This window comes from Pteropus alecto, unplaced genomic scaffold (assembly GCF_000325575.1).
Source record: "Pteropus alecto unplaced genomic scaffold, ASM32557v1 scaffold65, whole genome shotgun sequence".
In the NCBI taxonomy this organism is placed as follows: Eukaryota; Metazoa; Chordata; class Mammalia; order Chiroptera; family Pteropodidae; genus Pteropus; species Pteropus alecto.
The window spans coordinates 7,026,809-7,033,714 of record NW_006439191.1 but is presented as its reverse complement, the minus strand read 5'-3'; the positions used below and the strand labels follow the sequence as shown (position 1 = coordinate 7,033,714).

The following is a 6,906-nucleotide window of genomic DNA, read 5'->3' as shown; positions in this document are numbered from 1 at the left end:
GGACATCTGGTCAACTTCCAGCAGCGTAGACAAAGAGGCTTCTTCCGAGAACGGTGAGTCAGCAGCAACTTATTTCAGAATATGCCGACACCCAGATAGACACAGAGCTGTACCCCGCTTTCCACCATCGCCGTGGCGCTCTACGCAACGAGGAGTGGTCGGCCAGGTCAAAATCAAGTTGCCGTGCAGCCTGTCTCCAGACTCCGTCACGCATCCGCCATCGTCGTCGAAGGAACTCGACTTCCCCCCCGCCCTCCACATTCCCATCAGAGAGATAACGGAAGGCATCTGACTACTCAGTCGTTCGCACTGCAGCTTTTCACGAGCTCTTCAGGGAAATCGGAGCAAATGATGGATGACATATTAAAGGAGACGGGTGATGAGTAAACGAGAATGTCAACTAGGTTTTCGTACTCTACAGGGCACGGTAAACGTAGTGTTTTGTTTGCATTTAAAAAAAAAAAGTATATCCCATCTGTTGAGATTCAGTAACTGATGCATGAACATCCAGGCTTCACGCTGATGTTTTCAAGGTCAGGTTGATGAAATTGAACGGGGCCTCAGATTTAGTGTTAAGAGCCATAAGGGCCAAACTTACACTCTTTAAATCTGTCACGTTTAGCAACTATCAGCAAAAAAAAATGAACTTTCACTTGTCTCGCGGAGACAATTAACTTGTTTCCACTGCTCCAGGATGCCTTCCTCCCTCCATCCAGCCAACTCCTATCAACTCTTCAGCCTCCTCCCCAAAACCACCCAGAACACGGCAGCCCTGAGCAGTCTCCCGTTTCCACGCGCTCATCATTTGTCTTCTACGTCGCTAATAGAAATTAATCTTGGATGCTTCGCTTCAAAATTATTGTGTTATTTCATTTAGGTTGCTTGACACTTTTCTCAACCCTTTAACTTTTCATATATTCATGCTTTGTCTCCTCAAACAAATTGTTAATTCTTCAAGAAAACTAACAAGTTTCACCACGGTACTTCGATAACTTCTTGTTATCTGATGGTCATATACTTCATATGCATTTGCTTATAACCTTCCTCACTAAGATGGCACTGACTTTCTCTTCATCTCTGGATTGTCAGAAACATCGAGAACACTGCCTAGAACATCATAGGGACTCAATAAAAGTGTTAAATGGATGAATGAATATGTGAGTCAATAACTTGTGTTTTCCCCTTTACTTTAAATGTTAACGTTTTTAACAGTTGCTTTAACAAAGTTGGCAGCAATCAGAACCTGCATAGTGGTTAAAAGTCCAGGCTTTATAGTTACACAGGTGTGTATTCAAATCCACTTTGCTGCTTAGTCTCATTGTCTGGCTATCTGATATTGGGCAAAACAGTAAACTTCTCCGTGCCTCAAATTTAACCCCTTTTAAAGGAGGATAACAATACCTACTTCGTAAACTTGATACATTTAATAGGATATTGTAGAGGAGGAAGAAGATTTTCCCTCTGCCCTTCTCGGTTCTTGGCTGAGACTACCTGTAGTAAAAAGATTAACAAAAGAAAGACAAATGTAATTTTGTATGTGTGTAAGAGAGTCCCACAAAGCCATGAGACAAAGAAGTGACCACAGTAGGAAGCTTTCATACCTTTTTGACAAAGAAACAATACATTTGTGAAGAATTGATAACACAGAGTTGTGGGCCGGGGTAGTAAAGTGATGAAGAAGTAACTGTGTTTGTTTTTACAGCCTGCTTGCCCCTGTCTTGCCTGTCTCATGATAAGGATGCCTTCTACCCTCCTGGTTCAGGGAGGGTACCTTTCGTACGGAAGCTATAGCTCCTGCCTTTGTCCCTAATGGGGGACAAGAACGTTCAGAGTGTCCTTCTTGCACCAGCAAGATTGATCATTTAATTCAAATGATCATTATGCCAAAGTGGTGTATTTTGGAGTGGCATATTCTGAACCCCGACAATATGGTATTCAGCACCCGTGAGTACAAAATTGGTTTCTTTTAGATGAGACAGCTTCTAGAAAAATTGGTAGATATGTGAAAAGTGAGAGCTGAGGATCTAAATGTCCCCACACACTTAGGAAAAGATTTATTGTTCTGTAGCCTGAATAACAAGTCGCCTTTGCAACCCATCAATAACCTGCCTCGGTGAATATAGTCATGCAACCTAAGCAGCTGGCCCTGGATTGTCTGTCCAAAGTCAGACAGTCCAGGGCAGACTCAGGGCAGACTCACTCCAATTAACATGCCTGTGGATGTGAACAGGTCAACAGTCTCATCTAAGTTAGCACCCTTCCATAGCTGCTGTCACCTACTTGTATCTCTGGAAGTCCACCAACCTCCGAGCCCCATACTTCCAAAAAGCCCTCTATGAGATGAGCAGTCTGTTGGGTGGGCGTCTCATCAGCCTGTGACCTAGTGACAACGGGTGAAACAACAAATAATAAACACTTTTACATAGATTATTATTATTTCACTTGAAGATAATAACAGCCATATGCAATGGATATTATTTCCTTGGGAAAGGAAAAAAGACATAGTGTCTATAACATTTATTGGGCACTTACTCATTTCCAGCCAACGTCTTCAGCACTTTACCTGTTTTTTTATTTTTTTTTCATTTAAGCCTTACAACTGCCTCATCAAATGAATCTCCTCGTTTTACAGCTAAATATATGAAGTTTAGAAAGACTAGAGCCAGGACTCAAACCTGGGCCTTCGAAAGGCATGCCGTGCTTCTCGCTCTCAGCAGAGCAATGGTGGCAGAGACCCCATCAGCAGGACCAGGCAAGAGGAGCTGGAAGTTTGTGCTTCTATATTTCTCTGGGTTTTCAGACGTAAAGCTAGCAAAGGAGCTCAAGCTAAATTTTCTTTTGTGCCCAAGAAAACAGCGAATTTTCCTTTCCTAAAATGGATGATTTCTAAAAAAAAAAAAAAAAAACTCATACTAAATTCCAACACTCTTCTAGTCTGAAATCAAGTAAAATAATGATTTTGCAAATGTTTGAAATGATGCTGGGCTTCCCAACAATGAATTTCTACAGAGACCATATACTTTATTATGGAAGGAAACGGTGCATGAGCTTTTATTTTAACATTGTCAACTCAGATTTGATTGACATTTTTAATATTTTAATGTGAAAATTTTCAAATTTATATAAGAGTGGAGAGAATAAGATAGCGAACCTCATGTGCTCATCACCCAGCTCTGGCTGGTAATGAGCAACTCCCGACGGTCTTCCACTGCTCTTCACGTACTTCTCCAGCCCTAGATTATTTAAAACAAACCTAAGCATCGTATTGTTTCATCTGTAAATATTTGGGCCTGTTTCTCAAAAAGATGATGATTTCTTTCTACATATATTCATAATATTATTATATCGAAACAAACTAATAATTATTTAATATCAAATATCTAATCATGGCTCAGTAACAATGCTAATAATACTAACATCAAAAATATAAAAGAAATGTAAGATTTTTTTTTTTTAGCTCTATTTCGTCTTTAAGATATATCCCACTTGGAACCTACAGTAAAATGACTGTGGTTTAAAGTCACCTCACTGTGAGGTTGTGCCACCATCAACTCCAAGGACAGTTAGGTCCATAAGTTGCAACTTCCTTTCAATTTTAAGGGGTGGCTTTCTAATTTAATTTGGTTTTAAAACTATGTGAAATCTGTATGTGGTTTCGACATCAGATATACAAACGTCAGATATTGAGAGAAGCTGACTTTCTGCCCTGAGATTTTCATCTTTTCTCTACCTTCCCTCTAAGTAATCATTTATTAAATTTTTATGTTTTTCCTTTGATCTTTTTAAATATGAGAAAAGATGTATATATACTTTTATATGCCCCATTTAGCTAAATGGCAGGTGGTTTACATACTTCCCTCTGTTCTGCATATTTCACTTACCAATATTTCCTAGAGATCCCCTAATGTAATATACTGAGGTATCACGTATCTAGTTTCACACCCTTTATGTGGGTGTTCCACTATTTTTAAAGAAGTCCCATATTGCTGTGATGAATAGTGATTTATAAAAAAAATAATGACACAGCTTATACACTTTTTTTAAAGGCTCTTAAGGCATGACCTGTCTTTGAAACCATCCAGAATTTTATATATATGGATACATAGTTCATATTTACTACCATTACTGAAAGGACATAGATAGGTTTCAAATTTTTCTCATTATTTGGATGAAAGAGTAAAAGTAGACATCCCAAAACTGCTTTTATTTTTCCAAAAAACATCTGACGTGAGGCCAAAGTGAATTCCAATGAGGTTAATACAAAATGGGAAATTTGGAAGTATGATTGAATTTAATTGGGGAACAAATACATTTATTACTATTTGCATATGTTTAATTGTTCTTACTGTTTTTTCTGGGCTTAGATCTAGGAGAAACTGCTATGTTACTATAACAACCAAGCCAATAAGAATTTGAGCCCCAGCTGTCAGGCTCTGCAGTTTTACAGCATTTACCTCTGCTTTTCTCATTCTCATATAATTATATACATGAAAAATAAGTAAGCAAAAGTAATACTTATCAAACATACGTACCATACATGAATTTCTAAATGAATTACCGATAATTTCAACTACTGTCCTATCCGTGTTCCTAGCTTCATTTATATATCTGCGAGAGAGAGAGAGATGGAGAGAGAGAGAGAGAGAGAGAGAGAGAGAGAGAGAGAGAGAGAGTGTTTTCATGCTAATCACTTTTATTCTTTGTTTTAGCAGAAATAAATCCCTCCTTCTTAACGATACAGGATTAGATGTTAAATTGAGTCCAGCACAGGACTTTTTTCATTTTGCATTTTGAAATAATTATATATTCGCAGAGAGCTGCAGGAAAATTGTACGGGGAGCTCACAGGCAGCCTTCAGCTAGTTTTCCTCGGTGAAAGTCTTTCCTGTGGGAAAGACTCTGTGAAGAGGATAAAAAGATCAAGCTATGGAAAACCCAGTCTATAAGCACATTTCTCCCGGTCTAGAGTTTGATCTTTTTATCCTCCTCACAGAGTCTTTCCCACAGGAAAGACTTTCCCCGAGGAAAACTAGGTGAAGGGTGCCTGTGAGCTCCCCGTACAGTCTTGCAAGACTGTAGTATAATATCACAACCAGGAAGATGACCGTGACACAATCTTGGGAGCTTATTTAAAGTTCACAGGTTTCGTGGACACTCATAGATTCATCTGCGCATGTGTGTGAACGTATACATCTAAGCACATTTCGATCAACTTAGTCAATGCAATTTTCATGCATATATAGCTTCATGCAAGTCAAGATACAGAACTGCTCAGTCTCCCAAGATCCCCTGTGTTAACCCTTTGAAGCTACCCCCACTCTCCTCCCCTTCCCTAACCTCTGTCAACCATTAATCTCTTCTCCATCTCTTTGGGGTTTGTTATTTTCAGAATGTTGTGTGAAGAGGGTCATATGGGGTAGCATTTTGAGGTTTCTTTTTTTTTTTTTTTTAATTTAGTATATTTCCATTAAGATGGAGCCCAGTTTGGGCCTGTACGAACAGTTTTATTGCTCCATGGCGTGCCCGGTCTGGATGTGTCATCGCTTGTTTAACCATTCACCTGTTGAAGGCCGTTTGGGTTGTTTCCAGTTTGGGGCTACAGGTTTTTGTGTGAACACAAGTTTTCACTTCTCTGGGTAAATGCCCGAGGCTACCATCGCTGAATTACATGGTAAGGTCACGTCGAGTTTTTAAAGAAACTGCCAAACAGTTTTTCAGAGTGGCTGCTTCGCGGTCCGTCATTCCCACCAGCAACGTGTGAGCAATCTCCTCTGCATTCTTGCCAACGTTTGGCGTTGTCACTAATTTTTATTTTAACCACCAATGGGCGTGTCGTGATAGCGCGTGGTTTTCATTTGCTTTTCCTTACCGGCTGATGATCTTTAACATGTTTTCTTGTGCTTTTTTACCATCTGTATGTCCTTCTTGTGAAATGCCTGTTCATGGCTTTTGCTCATTCTCTGACTGGATTGTGTGTTATTACTGTTGACTTTTCAGAGTTTTTTACATACTCTAGATATACGGTCTTCACTGGTTTTGTGGTCTGCAAAGGTTTTCTCCCAATCTGTAGCTTGATATTTTTATCCTCCTCATACAGTCTTTCCCAGAGCAAAAGTTTTTAGTTTCGATGAGGTCAAATATATTAATTTTTCTTTTTATAGACTGTGCTTTTGGTGTCCAATCTAAAAACTCTTCACCTAGCCCTGGGTCCTAAAGATTTTCTTTCTTTTTTCCTAAAAAATGTCTCATTTATATTTTACACTGAAGTCCCATTTTGAGTTGATTTTTATGTAAGGTGTAAAGTTTAGGTTGAGGTTCATTTACAACTTTTTCTTTAATCTCCATAGAGGATACCAACAAAAACTCAGAAGATGCATGCCTGGAATCAGAAAATGGAAACGGACGAGAAATTCTCAAGAACTTTGGTGCTTTTTTAAAATATCCAGAAATGACGGTATCGTACCGTAAACTTTTTTTGAATTAACCAAAATTTCTAGTTGTTTTACTATTTTCCAGTTGTAGCCCTAGTAGCATCCAGACATAAGGAGAAATACTTAACAGGATTACTAGTTAAATATTCAAGCTGGTCACATTCTAGTCTAACCTGATGATTGTAAATGCAAACAGTTAACAAAGCAAACTCTTAGAAAACTGAGTTTTCCAAGTCTCCTCTTCCTGATGTCAAACCAAGTAGCTCTTGTTCCTGATCGTAACTCCAGGGATGTCGTCTCGATTCTGGCTATTAATACCACACAGGGGAGACTCGCAACAGGCAGAGGTCAATGCCATGGACCTTATGTGACGTCTCTTTGGCTTCCCTCGTGTAAATGACAGTTTATATTATGGGGACTGTCCCCACCAGTGGTCCCTCATGTAGCAGGAGACAGAGTGAAGGCACTCTCTGAAG

General features: G+C 39.3%; 1 long non-coding RNA gene across 3 annotated transcripts in view; it reads left to right on the top strand.

Annotated features, from left to right (window-relative positions):
- The window catches only part of LOC107195959, a 304,896-nt gene that overhangs the window by 296,502 nt on the left and 1,488 nt on the right, over window positions 1–6,906 (top strand). For all 3 annotated transcript variants that reach the window (XR_003047553.1, XR_003047558.1, XR_003047554.1), the window contains one exon: window positions 6,347–6,453. This is a non-coding gene — a long non-coding RNA (uncharacterized LOC107195959). The remainder of the gene's footprint in view (window positions 1–6,346; window positions 6,454–6,906) is intronic.